Below are 24,585 nucleotides of genomic sequence, written 5' to 3' on the forward strand. Positions count from 1 at the left end.
TTTGCTGGTGGTGTGACATCATTCCACCACCAAATATCTCACTCTTTATTCTTGTTTACATTCAAAATAGTCCAGGATTCTCTTGCTTTTATCCCAGATAAAAGCACAAACTAATTTCCATTTGGGCCAAATTAAAACCCTGAATGTTCATAAACCGACACGGTAAAAAGCTCCACCAGGATCCAAACTCCTCTTAGAACTACCGGAGGTTCAAACTCCTGTCATTCATCTTTAGCTTACAGAAAAAGCACCAAGCCGCCAAATAAACAAAAGCAAACTGACCAATAAGATTTAAGCTTCGGCGTGCCCTTTGACCCCCACAGACTCAGACGTGCGCTACGTACAAGATGTTTTGAGACATAAGATCTTTCTTTTTCTCCACTATTGTAAAGAGGATTCGATAATAAAAATTTCAGAAATATTTCTTTTCTTTTTTTACTTCAAGATAAATCTTAAGTTAGACAGAGTAGGTGCAGCCTGCAGGCACTGCTGCCCTCCGATAAAATCCTGCAGGCGTCTGCGCAGTTCTGAACTTTAACCATAGAAAAGAGTTTTATGCATAAAGCAATTTATTTTAAAAAAATTTTTTGTAATTTGCTTTTCTTAAAAATCTAAATATAAACAAATGTAATTAATTCAATGTAAAAACATTAAATTAAATAATTTCATTGGCAGTGCTCCCTAATGACGATGGCTATTTTTAGAACTTGCTCCGCAGGCGACTGACAAGATCCCTCGGGCGACCGGGGGCCCGCGGGCCCTGTGTTGGTGACCCCTGCACCTCTGCACTGCCTAAGCTAATGCTAGCTTAGGCAGTTCGCTAACATTAGCCTGTTAGCTTAAATAAGCTATTAGCTATATTTCTGACTTACTAGCCATGTTTAGTTTGCTGAAAGGATTAAGTGAAGTACAGACAACACGCTAGTGATGCCCCACATGCTACTGACAGCATTCATGCTAACATTAGCATTTTGGCTATTTTTAGGTGATACACTTACTTTATCATACTGAATGGTGCAAATCCATGTTAGTGAAGATGCTTGTGACTTTCCACACACTATTGACTACTATTTAACGAAGCTTAGGCAGTTCATTAGCATTAGCCTTTTAGCTTAAATAAGCCATTATCTGTTTTTCTGACTTATTAGTCATGTTTAGTATACTGAATGGAGTAAGTGAATTACAGTCAACATGCTGGTGATGCCTCACAGGCTACTGAAAGCATTTAGGCTTATGTTAGCATTTTGGCTAATTTTAGCTCATACGCTCATTTTAACACTTTGAATGGTGCAAGTCCATGTCAGTCAACGTTCTCGTGATTCTCCTCATGCTGTTGATCGCGCTGCAGCTTTCTATGGCGTTGATGCTAACTTTCAGTGTCGGAACGCCGGGCCCAGACCGATGGGCGCCCTTTGGCAGGCCCCGTTTAAATTTCTTCAGAAATTTTCTAGTTAGACTTCACAATTTTCTGTTTGCACAAAATAGCTTTAATACACTTGGTAAAAAGCTTTACAGTTGATCCATCCATCCATCAATCTTTTTCCGCTTATCCGGGGTCGGGTCGCAGGGGTCAGAAGGGAGGCCCAGACTTCCCTCTCCCCAGCCACTTCTTCCAGCTCCTCCGAGGGAATCCCGAGGCGTTCCCAGGCCAGCCGAGAGACATAGTCCCTCCAGCATGTCCTGGGTCTTCCCCGGGGCCTCCTCCCAGTGGGACGTGCCCGGAACACCTCACCAGGGAGGCGTCCAGGAGGCATCTTGACCAGATGCCCAAGCCACCTCAATTGGCCCCTTTCAACGTGAAGGAGCAGCGGCTCTACTCTGAGTCCCTCCCGGATGACTGAGCTTCTCACCCCATCTCTAAGGTAGAGCCCAGCCACCCTACGGAGAAAACCCATTTCAGCTGCTTGTATCCGCAATCTCGTTCTTTCGGTCATGACCCAAAGCTCATGACCATAGATGAGGGTGGGATCGTAGATCGATCGGTAAATCGAGAGCTTCGCTTTTTGACTCAGCTCTCTCTTCACCACAACAGACCGGTATAGCACTTCACAGCAAACTCTGCTCTAATCTGCCTGTCGATCTCCCGCTCCCTTCTTCCCTTATTTGTGAACAAAGTCCCGAGATACTTAAACTCCTCCACTTAGGGAAGGACATTCCCACCCCGACATGGAGAAGGCACTCTACCGTTTTCCATCTCAAGACCATGGCCTCGGATTTGGAGGTACTGATCCTAATCCTGGCCGCTTCACACTCTGATACGAACCGCTCCAGTGAGAGCTGCAGGTCACGACCTAATGAAGCCATCAGGACGACTTCAAAAGCAGAGATGTGATCCTAAGGCCACCAAAACAGATCCCCTCAACACAAAGGGCGAAGGGCAACCCTGGTGGAGTCCAACACTCACCGGAAATGAGTCCAACTTACTGCCGGCAATGCGGCGCAGACTCTGACACAGATCATACAGGGACCTGACAGCCGGTATCAAAGGGCCCGGTACCCCATACTCCCGGAGAACCTCCAACAGGGCTCCCCAGACATCAGTCTCTTTATTCTTCAGTCATTTCCTGATACCGAAAAATAATATAGATGACAATTTAAAGAACAAATCATACAAATAAATTAATAGTAAATAAATAAATATTGTGAAGAGAAACCGTTTATTTTTTCAACATTAAAAATGTTTGTTAGGACTGTGTAGGAAATATGTTGATATCTTTTATAAATACAGTATTGTGCGGTCAATATTATTTCACCATTTTATTAATGTGGGTTGCCAGTTTGGATAAGGCTTCCTAACAAGCTATAAAAATGAAAGAAAACATGCTAACAAAATGCCTCAGACCTGAAGCGCCGGTGAGATGTTCTCATCCGCCTCCTAAATATGTAGTTGTGCCCCTGCTGCTGAGAGTGCTGTAAAGTTGATGAAAATTACTTACAAGACCGCAGCTGCATTCCGAGATGGAAAAAAATTTACAGACCACAGAAAGCGATATAATTGACGATATGAAAGAAAAATTAACTATATTGAATAAGAATATTTTAACCAAAGAAATTGAGACAGGTATTTTCGTTTAAAGCAAAAAAAAAAAAGGTACTCATTTATTCATCTACACATTTCTCTTTTAACCTTCTCTTGTCACATTTTAGTCTCTCAATCTCCTCGTCTGTTCTTGTCTTTCATGAAGTATAATTTGCTTAGTCACTCCAACACCCCTCCACAGTAATAAGGCTCTGACAGCTAAAGAGCCAAGTGAGAAGTGTGAAAGTAAATATTTTACTAAATTTTCCTGACCCTTAAAGTGGAGTTGTTCTGACAAAATAAAAAAAATGGGTTATTAATGTCAGCAAGTCACTAGAAAGAAAAACACCTGCCTCTCAGTGGAGGTTTTAACAAAATGGCCTTCTCGACGCTGCCTACTGAATGATGTCTGTGCGGTGGCGTGGGGTACACTGTGTGGGAACACTTGATTGCATTCACAGGTGAAATGTTGAGGGTTTGTCAAGTATGGATAGGTCTTTGTCTGTCACTCCATTGTAATGAGTGTAAACATGCATTTCTGCTTCGCTGCTGTGTGATGCATTGTTTGTTGGGTAGCATAATATTACTGTAATTATAGTAAGCTATGATAAACGAGCCAAGTTTCAAAGTTTTGCAAACAAAGTTAGTGCCGCTATTACCCTTTTGGAATACTGGTGTTACTTAAAACTTTGTCGTTTTTATCATTTACCTAGAAAAAAAAAATAAAAACATAAAAAATGATTAAAGAAGAGAAAGAAAGTATGAGGGATTTTCTTCAATGGATGCCTTCTAGTACCAATAATTTAATGTTTATGTTTCTCCTTTGGGAGAATCTAATAGATTAGGTGTTTCTATTGGACTCTGCATATGTTAAGTTTTTTTACTGTAATAATTTTCAGAAACCTATTGAAATCTAACCTATCTCTTATTATGCATATTAAAATCCCAGATTGTACAACTATTAGGTACACTTGTGACTGAGATTTTATTTAGTGCATAAATAAGCCAGTAATTTCTTACATACATCTTATTTACCCGAAGTCAAGGAAAGATAAGGCTATTGTTTTCTTTATCGTGTCCTAATTAAAGTAATCACCATTACCATCTTTGAAATGCCCTCATTTAAAACACATCACATGTTGTACAAATACAAAAAACGTGCTGTCAAAGAGTTTCCAGATACATTTTATTCTAAAAAGACAAAGATGTGTTACTGTGATACGGTGATTTACAATATTATAAAGTATTTCTCCCCAGACTGTTGACCCTCGACATCTGTTTGCAGCTTTATTCAACACTAATGGAACATCTGCTTGCAGTTTCTCCAACTGAGAGACCAACGTTAATTGCAGATAGATTACCCCACTAATTGCATAAATTTTCAATGTCCATGTTTGCTTATGAGAGCTTTTGAGTGGATAAGGAAAGTGGTATATGTGTGCCGATTTCTCTATCCTCCAACGACGTAAACATTTATGTAAATGATCCTTTGGAAGAATTGTTATCCACCCATGTGTTGGTATATGAAGGGTATAATCATCTGTGCATAAGCAAATGTGATTGTAGTGTCAGCTTGTATTCTGGTGTGTCAGCTCTGTTGAGTGTTTGCATTCTTAACGACAAATTCTGGAAAAGAAATAAGCTATGAAAGCCTTATGCGACTCTCTTCTTTCTGAATATATAGCATTAAGTGTGTCTGTCTTCCCAAAGGCGTTTTCTCTCACAAAAACCGCCAACAAACTGAGAAATTGGCTATTAAGACATTTAGATTTCTCTCCTCCTCTTATCTTTATTTGTGTTAGCATCTGTGTTTTTGTAGTAGAGTGGTGATCCCCCAAGGCAGAGAAGCAGGACTGCAGACTGCATTATTAAAAGCCTTAACCTCTAACTCCTTGCTCGGTACATACAGGAGTAGAACAAAAGAGAGGTCACGGAGAAGCAGAAATGTGGTTTTTGACTTCAGTTCTTATTTCCCGATTGTGAAGCAGGTAAAAGGTAAAGATACTTTCCTTTCGAAGGAAGTAGTTCTAAAGAGGAAAAGAACCATGAAAGGTTGAAAGGGCAAAAAAAAAAAAAACAAGACAAGAAAACGAATGAGTTGATATAATGAAGCATGCAGTGGTTCACAGATACAGAGCATAACTCACTGGATTTTTTTTTTAAAGAATGATAGACAGATTCTAATGACATCTTCAAATAGTATCTAATAACAGATACCTTTTGAGAGCTATTGCCTACAAGCAAAGTCAATAAGCTGAAATATGGGAACTTGAAATGAATGCAAATAAAAGATGAAGAAAGATGGCAATCAAAGGAAGTAAACTGAAAATCTGAAAAGGAAAAACGAGAGAGAGAGAGAGAGAGAGAGTGAAGCTGTCTGATGGCAATACAGCCAAAGTTGATCATCAGAAGAGAGGGCTCTTAGTAACTCCATAGTAAGCTTTATGGGAAAGTGACCCAGCTGTCCCTTTGGGCATTCCAGTAGACACTCATAAGGCACTCAAGAGATTCAACGTTGTTTAGCGGTCAGCTCCAAAGGCAATGGCATAAAGTCTTTGGATAAAACTTGCAAATCCCTCATCACAAGGGAATCCAACTGCAGCATTATAAAGACCTGACCTAGCATACATTGCTGAAGAACACAGAAAGTAATGAGGGGGTAAAAATGAAATAAAATCACTGCGGAAAAAAACAATAAATTTTGCTGGTAGATAAGCTGAATTGAATGTAGCTGGTAGAGATTCTTTGAATGTGTTTAATTTAAAAAAATAAAACAGAAATACAAGACGTAAACAAACTTCTCAAACTAAAGAGCTACTTCTGAAATTTCCTACAAGATGTTACGATTTTAGATATGTAAATCACAAAAACGTGCACACTGGGAACAGTCAGATTCTCTGACTCACAAAGCACCTGTATTTAAGGAGTGACAGTAAAACTCTGCATCCAACACAGTGTAAGCCAGCAAGAAGACATATGGTAAGCCGCTTAATGTCATTGCAGAACAGAGGAAAGTGGAGCCGAGGAAGGAGAGAGAGAGAGACTGGATGGAGCATGGATGGATGGACAAAAAGAAAGAAGAAGGGATTTGGCCCTGTGATAGGCTGTCACAGGGTGGGTTAGAAGGGTGAGGATGACAAGGAAATAAAAGGATGCATGCATGTTTGAGAGAAAGTAGGGGGGAGAGTAGACAGAGCAAAATAAAAACCACCCTCTAGAAAGCTTGTGACAGGCCTAAGTAACTCTACCCCCCAAGTGAGTTGGCACATAATCCAGGTAACGTTGCACGAATAATAGATGAAAGATCAAACACAACCCCCTCCCATCTTCCCTGCCAGCATCCCACCTTCAGCTAACCAACTTTAACATTTGCTCCCTGCTACCCAGCCTGCCCATCCAAAATCTTCTTTCATGTTTCCACCGTGCAGCATGCTCCAACAGCTCATCACGCTTGACAAATACTCTCTTTTCCAATGTGAAAGTAAAAAAAAAGAAGAGGAAAAAAGATGAGACCATTTCTATGACCTCCTACCTCCACCCCTCAAAATAAAGAAAAAAAAGATAAATATGCCTAATATTTATTTGTTCCAATGTGCAATTTTCATACATTATTTTTCCTTGGAGGGAGGGTGGTGTTGCTAATGTGCAGTGAAAGATGCATTGAATCCCAGTGTGTGGCAGGAAGACAGAGTGTTAGTGCTCCCACAGTGAGAATTTGAAGGGATCGTTGCATAAACATAGGGCCCATTAAGTGAGGGGAATGTAATTTGTGAAAGTGACACATCATTCTTTCTATGCTGTCTAGTAATTGCAGACGCTGCATCATCGGGGCTGTGAGTGAAACAAATACAGCAGGATGTGGTCAACAGGGGTGGATGTAAGGTGTTTTAGCTCCATCAGATATAGAGTTATCTGAGCTCTATCAGATTCCAGGGGAATGCATATAAAAACAGGCATACACCTTTAGTCCTTTCACATTTTGTTAATTTACCAAACACAAACTTTATTGTGTTTTATTGAGGCTCTGAGTGACAGATCAACACAAAGTGAATAATTGTGAATTTGAAGGAGAGAATAATGGCACATGCTTTAAAAATGTATTTACAAAAAAATACCAATGTGTTATTTTATACTCAGGTTGGGCCCTCAAGTCAATTGCATTAGTAATCAGTAGCTTTGGCAGTTATAGTTATAAGTCTTTTTGAGTGCATCTCTACCAGCTGTACACATGCAGAAACTGAACTCGTCAGCAATTCTTCAAATCAAAGTGGATGAAGACAAGTCAGAGTGGATGGAAAGTAGATGTGATCACCATTGTTTTAGTTTTGTCGCAGATTCTGATCTGGATTTAGGAATAGACTTCAACTTGATTATTAATGCTTTAAACCACGTGTCAAACTCGAGGTCCACGGTCCAAATCTAGTCCGCCAGAAGTTTGCATATGGCACTTGAAACTATAAATAGAACCTTTGAGATTACAGTGTGGTTAAATATTATTTCATTGATCAAATCAGCAGTTTCATCTATTGTCCCAAGTTAATGTTTCAAGAAGTTCTCATCAACTGCAGACAATTTGTTCATATTTTAACCATTTGTTAATGGGTAGTTAGTTTTATCAATAATTACTGCCACAGTTGGTCCAATGAGGACCGTCTCGATCTTAATGTGACCCAAAATTAAAATGAGTTTGACATAACTGCATTATACTATCCAACTCCAGCTCTGGCTGCACATTTAGAGTCCTGATTAACCTCCATACTGGGGATGTTGTTTGATGCCAATTTTCCACCACACAGTTTTTGAACATATGCTAAAAATTCGGTTTAGATATCCTTTGGCTGGAGTTATTGTAATATTTCACCATCAGATGTACAAACCTTCAAATATTGTTTTTAGTCTAACCCTGCATTAGACTTCTTGATAACATTATTCTCAGACTATCTGCTGTGTCATCACCTGTCACAAAAAACACAATAATACATGCAATTCTATAATGGGGACATGACAAAATGTAAGAAATAAAGCTTGGGTGCCATCAGTGTTTTTGACACACTGATGATGGGATAATTACTTCTCTGCCATGGGGTAGCATTGGTGTTGCTGTACATTAGGTGTTGATGTTTTTGTTAAAGAGTGACTGGAGCTAACCATCTCATTTGCTACTAATCTCAATGTGCAGACACATGAAAGGGAGCATGCTTTATGTAAAGTTTCAGAATTTACCTCATCAAAGCGAACACCTCAGGGCCTGCAGAGGTCTCTTCTGCCTTCCTTTCCCACTCCTGCCCTCCTTTACTTTCTTACACATTCTCTTGAGATCCTAAGAACCAAGACCTTAATGAAGACGAATGCGAGAAATCAATTTGCAGCAACTTCGCTCCATCTGGCTGGGGCTCGTCTCTGTGCCTCAATTAGCACAGCAGCTGGGGGAGAGATCCTCCAAAACAGCCCTATTACACACACTAGTGTCTTGTGGAACAGCTACAGGCTATGGACTCTGCTGACAGAAAAATGAATTAAGAGGGAAGGAAAATATGCTACCTAATGCTCAATAGACTTTTTTTTCCTACTGAACCAAGAAAGGAAGTGACAACTTCCACTCTGCAAGATCAAGTATTTTCTCCGTCAACTCAGTTGATTAATAGTGAGAGTTTCTTCCAAATAAGTACTCAAATTCAATTACGATCTCTGATTGGCTGCTCGGGCAAATTTACTTAAACATATAAATTTGTTAATATACTTCTGGAAAAATTCAGACAAAAATCTTATACTTTTCACTAGCTACAATGACAAAGTGCTGCAACTGTGTACATGTCCAGTTTTACTCAAATCAGGATGGTATCAAAATTCACAGTACTGTGTCCGTTCTTTTCCGATAAATGATCTCTCTTGTTCTAGTAATCGTTTGAGATGGTCTAGAACAACACACAACACATCAAATACATAAAAAGAGTATTTTGTGAATACTTTGCTCACATGTGTGTTTTCAACAGATTTAGAGATGCTGATCCAACACAGAAAACAACATGGACACAAGCATTTAGGTCGGTATAATCATATGATTTTCGGGATTACATCAGTGTAAGTGCAGCATTACATAGCAGCTAAGGCAAACCAAATATTGACATGCAGCTATTCAACTGGCCCAGCTCAAACTGCTGGAAACCATCAGTCTACATATCAGATTAGCATGAGGCTAACAAAGGGCAAACCAGCAAGCTGCCAATATCGAGCCTAATCCTGGGCGTTTGCACTGTAAGCTTGTTATGATGGCAGGCTTGGCAATGGGCAGCTGGGGCAGATTTTAACACCAGGCCACAGAGCTCATTCAGGGAGAAGAAGCTCCACTCCTTACAGAGAACAATCATTTTAAATGGCCCCAAAGAGCCTGTGAGGCTCCAATGGAGGACATTCAGTGTGTCCTGAAAGAAGGAATTCATTAGGTCTTTGTGGGGACAAGAGAAGGCTAATGAATTTTGTTTTTCCAAAAAAAGAAAAAAAAAAGTCCACTTAAAATTGTACAATTTTGTCATGCAATAATGATACTATAATAGATTATTTCAAAACTTAATACAGGGCATATTTAGTTTGCTTAATTCAATTAAAAAAACTGAAGAAGAGACATTAGGAAGCATTGACTTTTGCTGCATAATTGAGCAACTTGTCATTAGATTTCAGCTACATATACAAGATAGTGAAGTGAAGTCACTGGAAGGGCTCTTAGCTTAATGGTACTCTAGTTTGGTCACAGGACTATATCTCACCTCAGTAATACTGTCATTGATATGTTTCTCAATGCCAGTCCAGACCACAGCTCCAGCAACCTTGTTTTTTACTGCTGTTGGTTAAACCAGTCAACGTTTAACATGTATGAGCTATTAAAATTGTCTGGTTTTTAAATGCATCTTTTTACCTGCTTGTCAGACTATTAGAACATGAAACATTTGACTTTGAGGGCTTTAATTGCTAACAAACTAGTTTACCAAAATATTGTGGCAATTAAAAATGTAGGTGAACCAGGGCAACCAGTTTGTCTGGTGCCCTGTTTTAGGTAATAAACTGTCACATCCAACTTTGTTGCATATCCCGCGCTTCATTTACCAAGAAATGCGAAAACAAAAAGAGAAATAAGACCCATTTGTTTTGGTTTGCTTTCACATTGCATTTCCAAAACACTACTAAACCACTGGGATAATGTCATGTAGTCACAGCAGATGCTCAATTATTTTTTTATTATGTTTATTTTTTCCTTTATTTAACCAGGTGAACTCCATTGAGATCTAGATCTTATTTTCAAGAGGGACCTGGGCAGAAGTCTGCAAAGGTCCTATGACAAGAAATTGCCCACAATGAGCAACAAATGAGACACTGAGCATTCCAACATGTTCACATGAAATGTATGAATGTAGTAATACAACAGAGAAAGATACTTCTTGAACAGGGGAAATTTCATATTCAGTAATGAAGATTGGGCTTGTGTCAGGCTAATTTGATAATGTTTATATAATATGAACCCTTGTGCTGAAATATAAAAAGGTGCACACAAAATAAATAAATTTAGCCGCATGTACATTTAAAAATATGGCATCCTGAAGATTAGTATCTATTCCTGCTTCAAACTTTCCACCCTCAACTTCCTCCAACACTGATTCCTGCAGTGATGACTACACACTCTGCTGGATGTGCTAAGCTCCACAGGGATGAGATACGGGGAGGACCCCCCTCATCACAACACACAGCAACCTCTGATGCTTACAACTATTATTGTCTGCGTGTGTGTGTGTACCAGAGCTGATGAGTCAGAGTGAACACCGAGTCCTGCCCCTGGGGCATCACTCCTCCATGACAGCGACTTTGTCAGCATCAAAGACATCTCATCCAAATGTCAAGCACACTACTACGCATCTGTATAGCATTTATGTTTTCTCTGCAAATGTGCATGACCGTGTATGCTTTGCATATTTAATACTCCCTAAGGTAGTTTTTAATTTTATGTCAAAAGCTTGGGGATAAGTCAGTCTGCTTCAAATCTGTTCTTATGTCACGCTGCTTGCAAAAACTTTCATCTTTCATAGGAGTTTGTCAGAGAAAACCTTGATTAAACTGCAGTTAAAAGAGAAAGCAATTTATTTAACATTTTGGTTACTGTGCAAGACATTATAACTCAATTAAGATCACATACAAGAGAGGCATTGAGTCACATTCAATGCAACAAGCACATGTCTCACTATATGCCCTCTTCATAATGTTTTAAACAGTCCCTGAAGACCCAAATAAGTCCCATGTTACAGGATACTTTCACAATTTATCTCACTGTTGTGTCTCATCACCTCCCCCAACCACTCAAACACCGAGTGGCTACACTCCTTCTGAAGTCGGTCCACACCAATTAGCCTTTGCTACAAGCTGTGCCTTCACACTGTCACTGTAGATCACCTGCTAGTTCAACACTGCCCATTAAAAGGCGGAGACAACTGAACATGGAGGTGGTTGAGGAGGCTTTTTCCTAAGGAGTGCTCCTTGTTCACTCATTGCATGTTTGACTTTAACTTTGAACAAATTTATAAACTTCTCACATTCTCTTTTTGCTTTTTTTTTTGTTTTGTTTTGTTTTGTTTTACAATCCAATTTATCAGCAAGGGAAAAAAAGTGAAATCAGGAAAGAAACATGGAACTGTGTTATCTAGAGAAAAGAATGATTAATCTTTGTTATCTGTATAAATAAGGGCATATAAAGTAGCCATAGGAAAGCTGCATCTCTGCTGCCCCTCTCAGGTTATGGGGCAAAACTGCATAGTGCAAGTCACCAAAATTGTTCAACATACAGTCTGCAACCTTGAAATATTGCTTAAATTCATCTTTCTAAGCTTCTATTGGATCATTTCTGCCATAATTTTGATTTTACTGTTAAGCTTTCTCTGTTTTATTTCTGTTTAACAGCTTTTGGTCCAGTACATTCCTCTTCCTTCCCTCTCTTTTTGGTGCAGAAGGCATCTCATGCAGAAGATTAAAATTTAAAATTGCGCATTCCTTTGACATAATCAAAAAAAAAATGATTTAGAAAATATGACGGGCTATAAAAGAAGCCAAAAAAAGTTTATATGTATGCATAGCACAGCATTTATGGTGATGTATGAAAGGCAAATTAGGGTCTTGCCACTTTTATTCCCCCCACAATCCCATAAAATTACCAAGATATCACAGGAAATTCCACAAGAGAGCAATAACAAGGACCACTGATAATGACAAAATTAATTAAATGCCAAAAGCAATTTGAGAATCGGCATCTTTTCACTTTGGACTACCATCAAATTAAAGACCTGCCGTATATCCAGGAATCCATGATTACATTTCCATTAAAGCCATTCTTACCTTCTTAGTAATTAGGTTTTATGCTACCACTAAAACAAATTCTCCAACATGCATTGCTGAATTACGAGGGGATTCCTTTACCCCTCCAAATACCAAAAACAGGCTTGGTTTGTGACTTAGTGCTGTAGTAACATTCATATAGAACAGAAGTCTATTAGGGATATCTGTTCTTTGTTTTTTATGACTACTTGCTTATAATGTTCTGAACACACAGCAACAGCTATTGTTTTTTATTTAATTTAACATATTTAATCAGAAAATAAATACAATACAAGAAAGGATTTTTAAGACATTCCCTGGCCAGCCAAGAAACAGAGTCCCTCTAGTGTGTGTGTAGGCATACTTTAATTCAACTAAAGTTTTAGGGATTCAGAAAACTCCCTAAAAAATGCCCACAAGATATAAGCTCACAACCTTATTGGAAAGTGTAACAAAAGCTGAAAACGTCTAAAATAACTAAAAATGCACTTAGGGAGAATTGCTCCTGGTTTTGTCCTGACCAGTCACATATGCAAACAGGGAAATGTTTTTATTCGAATGTGTTAACAAGTTCTGCTCCAGAGTCTAGAAAATAAAAATCTCACTTCTCTTCTCCTTCCTCTTACACCAATGAAACAATTATGATTTAGTGTTTGGTATGAATGAGAGGCAATGGATTCTACTGTAAGAGAATAACCTCTTATGAATTTTCTCTTGTACTTAAACCTGTCAGATAAAACCTGCAAAGACAAATTGTTGCAGTGGTGCAGCCTGTGGTTCTGAAAAACAGTCCATGGAAACGAGACATAAGATCAGATCTCTAAATGGTTGCTAAAGTTACAGAACCAAATTTACCGCTGTCTCAGTTTTATTTGTAACATAGAAGAGATATTTGCTGTATGTTTCATCTATATGATAGCACAAAATACAGATTAAAACAACAGGATTTGTAATAAAGGTTAAAAAAGGTTCTGCTCGTGTCTGCTGGTGCAGTGTTGAGCCTGAACAGTAGAAGCTTTACAGCAATGCGGTGACAGCACCACAGTTAAGCACAGAGACTTGGAAAGATGTACTTAGAGCTTTAGTGGCGTATGCTAGACAGCAAAAGATGACTACAGAGCACTGAGCACCACAGGGATGCCAAGGGGAGACACGAGAGGGAGTAAGGGAGAGGGAATGGAGGGGAATGAGAAAAGGGAATAGGGGTGTGACAGAAGAGCCTCCATTACTAAACAGAAGGAACATTAAGAAGATTTAATTTGCCAAATGACAAAGTTAGATGCCTAAACTGTGGCAGCTACATTGTAGTGGAGTAGATTACATTATTGTACTACATCTCTGAATATTTTGGTCTAGCTTACTTTAGTCTCTTCCTTCTGCTACTCTCCTTACCCTTCAGACTTTTTTGGTTTGTATCCCCAGTTTTATTTTTAATATATAGTACTGCAGATGAATGTGTATGGAGGTTGGTGCATGTGTACTTGTGTTCCCCATTTGTTTCTACCTCTCTATTGCCTTTGTCTCCTCAAATCTTACACAAAGCACACAAATAAAAATGCAAATAAGATGGTGTCCATGCAGAGATTCAGACACTCATACATTCAACACAAGCAGAAATCCTTTCATAGATGCACATTCATTCAAGGCAGTATGGGATACAGATCAAAGCAAAACAGGTACACAAAACTACAGGGACTGGGAGAAGTGTATGGCTAAAGTAAACAGAGCACACACTGTTTTACGTTTTAAAAAATGTACCAACACCCAGCTGAAGTAATAAAACGCTTGCAAATCTCTATGGATAGTTACTGCTGTACATACAACAGATAAAATATGCGTTTGTTCCCTTAAACAAAAACAAAAAAAAACAGACTAATTAACATTTTTATTTGACCATGGTAGGTGAAGATAGTGGTTCAGTGGGGTATCATTTGTTTTACCAAAACGTGAATAGCTGATTTCTCAGCTTTAGCCAGGTCATATTGACTTACGATTTTAGGTCGGAATTATTCACTAAACACATTTTTAATCACAATGTTAATCTCATAATTGTCCTTAATTTTAAGTAGTGTTTCAGACTTTAGGGGGGAAAAAATTCTTACACTTATTAGGAGACACTCCTTTTTATATAAGACAACAAATGCTTGTAGTATTATGTTTATAGATATTAGCAAAAATGGCAGAATATAAAATAATCTTCAAAGAAAGAAAAACCCTGCTGAAATCAGGGAATATGTCAAGTTTTTTTTAAAAGAACATGATAACCTTAAGTTATCAGCCCATATTCAGTTCATTTTTGTCCCTATGCAGTTTCTTTTTCGTCTTCGCAGTTTTCTTTTTACTGTATTTTTTTCCCCTCCTAATAAATGATGAAGGGTTGACACGGCAGCAGGCCTGCTCTGTTAACCAGCTTATGTAACCATGCCCCGGCAGTTTGGAGGATGTGCTGACAGCAAGCTTTCTCAGCGTCATTAGCAGAGTTACACAGCTGGCTTCAAAATAGGGGGAGGAGTGAGGAATACTAAGCGATAAAGTAGATGGAGGAAAGGAAAATAGGAAAAGTGCGACTATGGCGGTTGAGTCTGAGGAAAGAAAACCCAAGATGGGAGGGGTGTGGGAAGCAGAGTGAGGATGTAGGTTTGCCTTGAGCTCTGGAACCTCTAGGAGGTCTATCCCAAACGTCTCTGTGGACTTTGAAAAAATACTTTACATTTGCTCAATTTCTACTGCAGCACTGCAGCAGAATAACCTCTGCTCTCATTTTTTTCCCCCTTTTTGTCTCAAAGGAGACAACAATAAAAGTAGAAAAAACTAAACTGATATCACCCTCCCACTGGGCATTCATATAGCATGCATTCTCGCCTGACTTCAGAGGCAACACAACAACAATTCACATGCAAATACCAATCTCCCTCGGTGCTGAGCACAGATAAGGAAAACAGCAACCTTGCATCACAGACATTGAACAATGTCGAAGAAGACACGTGAGATAACGCAGAAAACATCAAACGGATCTGGAAACTGCATAGCAGGGGAAGCTGTCTGTCAAAATGTCTGAACTGCAGATCCCTGTGAGGATCAAACAGAGTATCAAGATAATCCTCTGTATGGGCCAACTCCTCATTTAACTCCTTATATACACTCTGCAGTGCGAGCAATTTGCACGATGAGCTTTTAATGCAGTCAACAAAAAATCCTTCCTAGTTTGGTTCTGTGGCTGCGTTTTACAGTGGCTTGGGAAATATTCACACTCTGTGAACCTGTTCACAAATTTGTGACTTTGATGCAGCACAAAGGTGTGTTTACCTGAAGCAGAGAAACAATGTCAGTGGTGTGGTCATTTACAATGGTGTCAAAGGATTCTGGTGATATGGATATAATATCTGCAAATATTGGTTATTGGCCAAATGGCAGAGGGGTCACAGCATCCCGATGTGGGATTCATTCTCTTCTGCAGAGACATGATATTTGGTTATATTTTATAATAATACAATGAAACCAAATACAAATCAACACTGGAAGAAGTTTGCAACAGACTTGTTACGGAGAACAATTTTCAAAAGGACAGTAATGCCACGCAGAACAAGAAACCATGCATTCAATCTGCCTGAGCTTGAGCTGCCTTCCAAATAAGTGAGTGCAAAGTGTACAACCTCAGAAGAGACATATCTCAAACATTCTGCAGCAGGAATTGCAGCAGAAAAAAAAATCATTCCACAAAGATTTGCATCTGATGTTACTTTTCAGATGCTTAATATTTTCCTCCTAATTCAGCAATATGCACAACTTTACACTGTTTCATCACATAAAATAAATTAAAAAAATAAATATTCAAGTTTAGAACATGACAAAATGTGAAAAAGTGAATACCTTTGCAAAGATCTGCAAATCTGTGGGTTGTCTGTGAGAAACAGCTGCTCCTTTATGCTCAGAGATGTACAAAGGACCTCTAATAAGATGGAGATAGAAAATTGGGGCGGATTCCAAAATGCACCACTGAAAGATTTATTTAGTTTTTCTTGTTTTGATCTAAAATGCCTAACTTCTAACAAAAATTAAAAAAAACCCCCAAAAAACCAGATATATTTCCAACTTTTCCTTCCCTGTGCAGTTTAGCACAAGCAGCTTGGCAGCTGATGTCTGTTTACGTGTTGGTATTCGAGCAGAGAATGATTGGTGGAAATCCCAGTCCACTGAGAGCTGCGGGCTCTGAGCCTGGATAAACAACCTCTGGGCACAGCACAGAGGCAGAGCAAGAAGCAAAGAAGTGGGGATAGACCGAACATTTCCAATACACTAACCCTCAGCAGCAGAAGAGCAAGAAGCACAACGCCCTTTCCTTAAAATGTCTATGTGTAGGAGAGGAGAAGTAGTGATTTGGGGCCTTGCCCATAACTGTTGATAAAAACAGAGGTGGAACTAGAGAAAACCTAGAAAGCTAATAATTTTGGAACGCTTAAAGTAAAAGGACTTTTTGAAGGTTCATGAATCTTTTTATAATAGATTTGCAGATCTGATAAGTGCAAAAATTGAGACAGCATGAGTAATTTGTAAAGAGCATAAGAGTAACATTTGTTTCAGTGAAGGCAGAATCAAAAAGACTTCATTTTGTCTTAGAATTATTATGATCGTCTCCCATTGCTCAATAATTTAATTCCTTCTTACTAATGTAATCTCTGTCTTTACTTCTGTGGTAGTTTTTAATGGAGTTTCCATCTCCAACTTTTTCCTTTTTCCATTTGGCTGTTTGTGTGGGACAAGCGCCACATTATGTTTTTTTAGTGTTAGTCTGTATTACCATGTGTCTGTGTCTAAATTGACGTCACAGACAGAAAGCTGGCTTTACTTTGACAAGCCGTCCCCCCCTCCCCATAAAAGCCTTGGGGATGTGCAGTGACCCCATTTTCTCACAAAACCACAGAAACAGCCGTGCTTAAAATACAGAAAACCCACTCTGAGTTGACGGTAATTATAAAATCTCCATGTGAAATCTGCACAATATACAAAACTGAAATATGAAACAGCTCCAAGAAGAATATTTCTCTCTTTTCACCTGCTGCTGACATGAACGTTTTAGATTATTGTAGATTCACAAAGGCAAGTATGTAAACAAGTGCAGCATATTCTCCTTGGTTAACTATTTACCATTCTTTGAGTTATAAACTATGGCGTTTGTTGACATTTTAAAAACTGCCATTTAAGCTGTAAACTGAAAAACCCATTTTCTCTGACAATAGATCATTTTACATCCAATTAGCTGAAGCACGCAGAGCAGTGGTAGGTGGCGGTGAGTGAGTCGACGTGATTTAATGAGTTGGTTTTCTTTGTCACTTTTATCCCCGGCCTGCCAAGTCCTTTAAATCCAATATTTTTCCTAAACAGCAAAGCGGGATATTGTGTTGCAGCGTGTTTTGTACCAATAAAAACAGCTTCCTGCCTCTCTTTCAATGGAAAACCTATCAATTTATGTATTGAGAAGACCATGCCCACCTATGGCTGAATCAGCTATGACATGTTAAAACTAGACCAGTAATTAAAAATAAGTCAATTATTTGTAGCAAAATCAGATTTTGACCAGATCAACCCTGTTTGGTGACCAGTCAGTGAATGCCTCACACATAAGAGCTACCAACAACAACAACACCCTTTGGTGTGGAGGCTGTTACTAATTGAAGAAAACAATGTCAGCAACTTTCAGCTCCAGTACGCTGTTCCAAATTAAGTCAGAAAAAGAACAAAAGGATACGAAATATGTGAAAATACTTTTTACAAGACATGCCAAGTCATGTTAGTGGTTAATTCAGGCTGCAAAAGTAATTTTCAGTAGATAACAACAAGGCTGAACAGCAAACACACATTAAAGTGTATGTTATGCTGTCTTTCAACACCAAGTCTGAAAATACTTATAAAATCTGCTATAGCAGAATCTATATAATCCCACCATTCTCCCATCAGAACCATTATAGTTGTGTTAAAAGTCGAAGCCCGTAAGATGCAAAGACTTCAAAAACAGAGTTAAAGTGGACAACGCAGCGATATGACAAAGCCTCAGGGCCACAAACCTGCCCAACTACAGCTCCTCCTCAGTCAGTTTGTACTCTCTCTGCCTTTGCTGCTGAAGGGAACATCTGTTAAAGAAAAAGGTGAGAGAAGAAGACAGATGTGAGAAATGCTACTGATATTCTATTCTCTGTGAGGTATTCCGCCTGCAAGCGTGTGTCTCCTGCAAATTTCTTGTGTGTTTTCAAAGCTTCTTTTAAGTAGCTCACTGCAGGCAAACACAAATATCCCCGAGGCTGAGGTAGAGGAAAGGCTGCGAGATGCCACAGAGAGAATCGATTAGGACATGGACAGATGCACGTACGCACATCTCCCCAGGTACTTTATGGTCTGCTCATGCTTGCATCCACATTCCTTTACACACGCATGCATAAATAAAGGTTATCCAACGCATAGCCCCATATCACTTGCCCTCCAGAAGTTCCCCCTCTCTCCACTTATTTACTCTTGTCATTTTGTGAAATTTCCCAAGTCACTCTCTCACTTCATTCTTGCTTTCTTCATAGAAAATCCCTAAAAAACATCTCACTATTCTTATTTCTATAGCAAGAGAAACACATTCTATTATTTTACCAAGTATAAACAGATTAGCTTTGTCGACTTATATGACACAGCCTTCCCTAAAGAGATCTGTTACAACTACAGGTAAACATGGAACGGAAGAGATAAACATAGAAAAGAAATCAAACTTTCAGTAGAAGATAAAAAAAAAAAACTGTGTATATAGGCCGCACTTGTCTATAAGCCGCAGGTGTCTGTGTCGCAGCAATATGAGTTTTTTTTTAAATCTTAATAAAATGCAGAGCAGCAACAAACACAAATAAATGCTTTATCCAAACAAGTATTTGTTTTTATACATAAAAAAAGAGTTATACATATATATTTTTAGTTAAAGTAATAAAATACTTTAAAGTTAAAACCAAGGTGATCTACAGTTTAAGCCAAACAAGTTTCAGTGTTCATTTATCCGTCTCTGTCTCAGCCACATTTTTCACATGAGACTAGAAAGCTCCAGTCCAGTCAACCATTTAATTACTGGTGGCAAGCTTTTCCAAATCTAGGGTCCTTTAAATGAGGAAGGTGATTGTCCAAATGATGTTTTGCAATCTTTTTAATGTTTTTTGTTGTTGTTGCTGCTGCTGTAACTACTGCTGTGAGAGATTTTGAAATCATTTGACTAATTACCTCTGGGACAAGATTATAAACAAATTCAAGTCAATTTCATCAAAGAAAAAATGTATAAAACTACTGAAGGTTAACAGATTACATCTTTTCTGGATTTTGCAAAGATGCCACTTCCTTGTGCTTAATCAAAAACTTTCAGCTCTTGTTTGTACATCACAAGCTTTAAAACTAATTAGATAGTTTGGCCCTAAACACTTAATTAATAAGAAAGGTGTGACTAAATTAAAGCAACCAAATATAATTCAGCAGTATGTGTAGACAAAATGATTTATCAGATAAAAGCAACAAGTGATCTACTTTTTTTTTATTAGAAACTTTCCTCATGAGCTTCAAATGTATACAATTGTACATCACTTCATGTTGGTTTATTTATATAATAAACCAATGAAACACTTTTGACTGCAATATGAAAAGATGTGGGAAGTTTATGGGGTCTCAATATCTTGCCAGGTAAGTGTTAGTGTGCATAATGCCCAGACAGTGAAGTTTCAGGTTACAGCCAAAGCTTTAGAAGAATGCAGACCTCAGAGCATCAAATGATTCCCACAGAATCTGAACCCCACCATGCCATAAGCAGAGGTAGAGCACATGTGTAAATTGTGTATATGTATTTGTCCAGAAAAAAAACAAAAACAGCTACATAACAGAGACATAATACAGACACTGCAGATTGGTTTTCATCAAAAGGTACTCAACCATGGTCTCTTTCTGTTTGATCTATAACAATAAAAAGGCAATTCTGAAGTAAGACGAGAGGGGCATTGATCTGGCTTCATGAAATATCAACTACGCATCAAGCCACACTTGGCTGAGCCGACTAATCGAACTCAAGCACGTTGTGTGTGCAAGTGTGTATGTGCATGCACAAGTACAGGTAGGCGAGCGATGAAAAGAGCTCAGACCTTGACCACTACACAAAGTATCTGGGCATCCAATAAAACTGGGATTATGGGAGTAAGATTGCTGAGTGAAATGGAGTGTGCTGCCTTTGATACATCATTGCAGTGTGCAACTAAAACAATGTTTTGGCAGCTTGCAAACTTTGAAAGCCCTGCCCCGAGAGGCATGCATGCCAGGTTATGTGCTCAAAAAGTAGTACTTAATTTATTCTTTTCATGTATGGTTACAGAAATGATCTTCTCTGTCCATGTGAACATTTTTGACATAAGAAGACAAAAAATATTCAGGACCTGCGGCAGCCTGTCAAGTCATTGTTTTAATTTCTGAAGGTAATGTCACTCAGAAACAGCCGTCAAATAATTTCTGCAAACACCCAGGAGGCACAAAATTGTATTTTTCTTTCAATGAAAAGAAGACTTCTGCTTTTTTCTTTTTGGTATACTGATATTGCAAAAAAAGGGAAAGATTGTTTTATCAGCAGAAGTTTTCACAAAATGGTTCATCAACACAAGGACAAAACAGAAGAGTTTTAATTTACTTTTATTTTTGTATTATACTATTGTATGTGCAGCAATTTGCGCATGTTGCAAGTGATCTACAAAAACTGACTGCACAATTGATCACAAGCAACAGTGGTGCAGACCTCCCCATTTAAATGAGGATTTTGCATGAGTCACTGGCCGTCGTGTCAGAGAAAAGAGCGGCCAGAAAGGAAAGTAGAAAATCAACTTCATCCTCAATACAAAGGCAGTTTAATACCCGTTTGCTCAATTAATTATCAGTAATAAGTGTAAAGTGTTCTTCATTAAAAATCTGTTTTTTATCAAATCAAACAGAACATTAATGATAATTTATGTAGTGCTAGAAGTAGGGCATCACAATGAGGTATAGAAAATGAATAAATGAATGAATAAATGAATAAATGTTGGTCTAATAAATCAGGTAAATACATTTTTAAACAAAAAAAAAGCCAAATGGGCCCCACCTGAGCATAATTAGTTGAAAACCAAAGAGATGAGCAGCACAATGTTGCTGTGGCTGTGTAGATCATAAATGGTGTGAAACTTGTAATGCTTCGGCAGCAAACAAATCAAAAGAATGCAGGGAAACCCCGGGGGATGATGGTCTCTTTGTTCCGCTGGAATAACAGTGAACTTCAATCAGCTGCAGCTCAGTGAGCAATAGACATGGGCTGGCTACTGGTTTCAAAGTATACCAAAATCATAAAAAGTTAGTTTAAAATAATAAATAAATAATTTCCATCATGTTGTTCTTGTGTTTTATGGTCCTTTAAAGGACATGTCAGGAATAAAGTCCTGGAGTGACTGATGTTTCCTCCGGCTGTATAGACAACCGAGTACATCAGAGTTGCACATCCTCCTCCTGCTGCTACTACACACCAGCAGAATTATTTTAAAACTATAGCTGTTAAGCTGTCTCTTAGCCCATAGAATGTTATACTCGTCTTTCTTTGTACAGACCAGAATAGCATAAAAGCTGCTTGAAACTGATACAGAATCACATGTTCAGGCTTTAGAATATTGGAACTGGATGGAGAAAAAAAAAAAACATGCGAGTCAGCCACTACATATCAGAAAAGCTTTAATTTAATTACCATTTGGATGCTAGGCTAAAATAATACTTCAACAACAGGGAAGATGCTAGAAATATTATGCAAAAATTAAGAGCTCAATAACATCGATATAAACCTTAAGGCTGGATACGAGAGACTCATAGGTATGAATTAAAATTACAACATGAAAAGATTCTAAACTTTTTGTGTTTTGTACCAAAATTCAAACTGCTATATTACGTTTTCACTGCAGTCTCCCTTCTAAAAAATATCTAAAAAATCCTGTTATCCACATATTTACTACATTACATCCATTTTTGTCTACAATAGAGCTACCAAAGTACGTCGAAGAGAATGAAAATTCAAATAAGAAGATCCAGCTCCCTTATAAAAAGTAAGAAATTCATTTCCTATTTCTTTAATAGAAAACAACACATGAACACATTTCCAAATAGAAATGATGGAAAATATCAGCATCCAGTTAAATTTTCCAGTCTATTGTATTTTTCAGTACTGTAAGAGGTGACCTAAAAATCTAAATGCCACAATAAATCAGTCTGTGCACTTGTAGCTACAACACGGTTAAATTAAACATCCAGATTAATATGCTTCAGCAAAACAAGCTGGCAGTCCAACATTTAAGATGGATATTTATTTAGAAAATGAACCCAATAAACAAATATAAAAGTGAAATTAAATCATAGCAACAATAAGCACTGAGATATGATTAAAGCAAGATGCTTATGCAACAGCAGGGTTGGCTTTCAAAGCTCTGAACACTCTTGAAGAATGATGGGTGAAATAATTGTGGGTGTGTAAATGACTGATCATCCAACTTCGGTATATGGGCAGGAAAATCACTAGACATGGTAATAAACTGCGACAGACCAATGATTCTACCATATAAATGTGTGAGATTCATCTTATTTATAGTAAGAAGATATTGAAGCCTGCTGTTACTTTAATACTCTGTCATGAAAAGATAGAACCTGAGAGAGTGAATTGACAACCATCAACAATTATGTGTGCTGGCTCCTGGCCAAAGCACTAAGGAGTATACATAGATAGGATATACATAGTAGGATTTCAGACATTAATGAATATGGGATTACTGAATTTAAAAACTCAAACATTTCCTTGACTTAGGTTGATGCTAATAAGTTCATATTCGCTGCCACAGTGAGTAGCTTGCTTCGTTTTTTTCCCCATAATTATATCATAGTTCACAAAATGGACTCCATAAAGCCAGAATATTTAAGTAGCTTCATTTTTAAATCCAGAGTAATTTGACCCTTTTTAATCAAAACCTTTAAGCTAATTTAGACTTAGTTAATGGCCAGAGAAGGTGGTTAAAAACCATGCAACTGAATATTGTACAGTACATGAAATTATGTATTGCCCTGAAGCAACATTAAGTGTAAATGTGGTCTATTTGAAGGAAAAGAATCATCTTTAGTGGTAAAAAGATAATCGTCTTTACATTTTATAACCAAACCGACAAGGGATGGGTGCAAACATGTTTTTATGGAGCAAATTAATGCAATAAAGAATCTCTGGAGAGAGGCCAAGATAATCCTTCAGATAAGTGTTGCAGGGTTTTTTGTGTACTGCCATATCTTAGCTGCCATTAACACTTGAAAGTGTTCAGACAAGAAACCCACAGTCAGTTGCTCCAGGAGCAGAGGGAAAAGTCATCCACTCCAAACCACACTTTTCTTTATGTTTGTGTGTAACTAGTTTATGTGCGTACACAACCAAAGAGGGATCTTGACAATTACAACGTTTGGCACTGAAAGCCTGGAGCCACTTTCCTGCTGGAACTACAGCCTGCATCACTCTAGTCTCAAAACAAAGAACATAAAGGACACAGCCACCCACACAGTCACAGGAAGTCCTGCCACAATTGTATAGGACAGATGCATACTCTGCTGGCGAGAACAGAGCCAAACTAAAAGCATCGAAGGGCACACCTAATTCCATCATTGTGCCAAGAATGATGGAGGCAGCAGCAGAAGAGAACCAAAACAGATAGCTAAGGGCAAGTAAATCAAAGAAGGAAATGCACATAAATCTCAACTGTAACCTTGAAGTTGAATCAATAAATTTCCGCAGTGAGGCCAGTCAAACCAGAAGAAATATAACACAAAAGAAAGATTAAAAAATTAAGGGGCTAAACAAGGGTGAAAGTCAGAGCGCATCCGATGCTTTAATCGCAAAGAGAACTAATTTGAAGTGATGTTTAATTAATTTTCAGTTGATTAAGAAATTAATCAGAGAAAAAGGTTGAGGGAGAGAAAATGAGAGGAGGAAATGATCTGAAATGACCTTAGTTAAGGAAAGGGTTGTGTGTTTGGTGCTGGGTGGCCAATATCTGTGTGTATGCAATTAATCTGTCTTGACATTTTCTAGGTAGGGCAATTGCCCCAACCGGGGAAAAAAAGAAACTAACCATGACATTCGATGCTTTTTATTGTGAATCTTATCAAAAGAACATGGG

The 24,585-nt window shown here is 38.2% G+C and overlaps 1 long non-coding RNA gene across 1 annotated transcript in view; it reads right to left on the reverse strand.

The window, feature by feature from the left end:
* Nucleotides 1–18,428: 18,428 nt before the first annotated feature.
* Nucleotides 18,429–24,585, reverse strand: part of LOC122826153 — a 34,311-nt gene continuing 28,154 nt past the window's right edge. The window contains exon 4 of the long non-coding RNA XR_006369742.1: nt 18,429–18,498. This is a non-coding gene — a long non-coding RNA (uncharacterized LOC122826153). The remainder of the gene's footprint in view (nt 18,499–24,585) is intronic.

The sequence above is a fragment of the Gambusia affinis genome, linkage group LG23, assembly GCF_019740435.1.
Source record: "Gambusia affinis linkage group LG23, SWU_Gaff_1.0, whole genome shotgun sequence".
NCBI lineage: Eukaryota > Metazoa > Chordata > Actinopteri > Cyprinodontiformes > Poeciliidae > Gambusia > Gambusia affinis.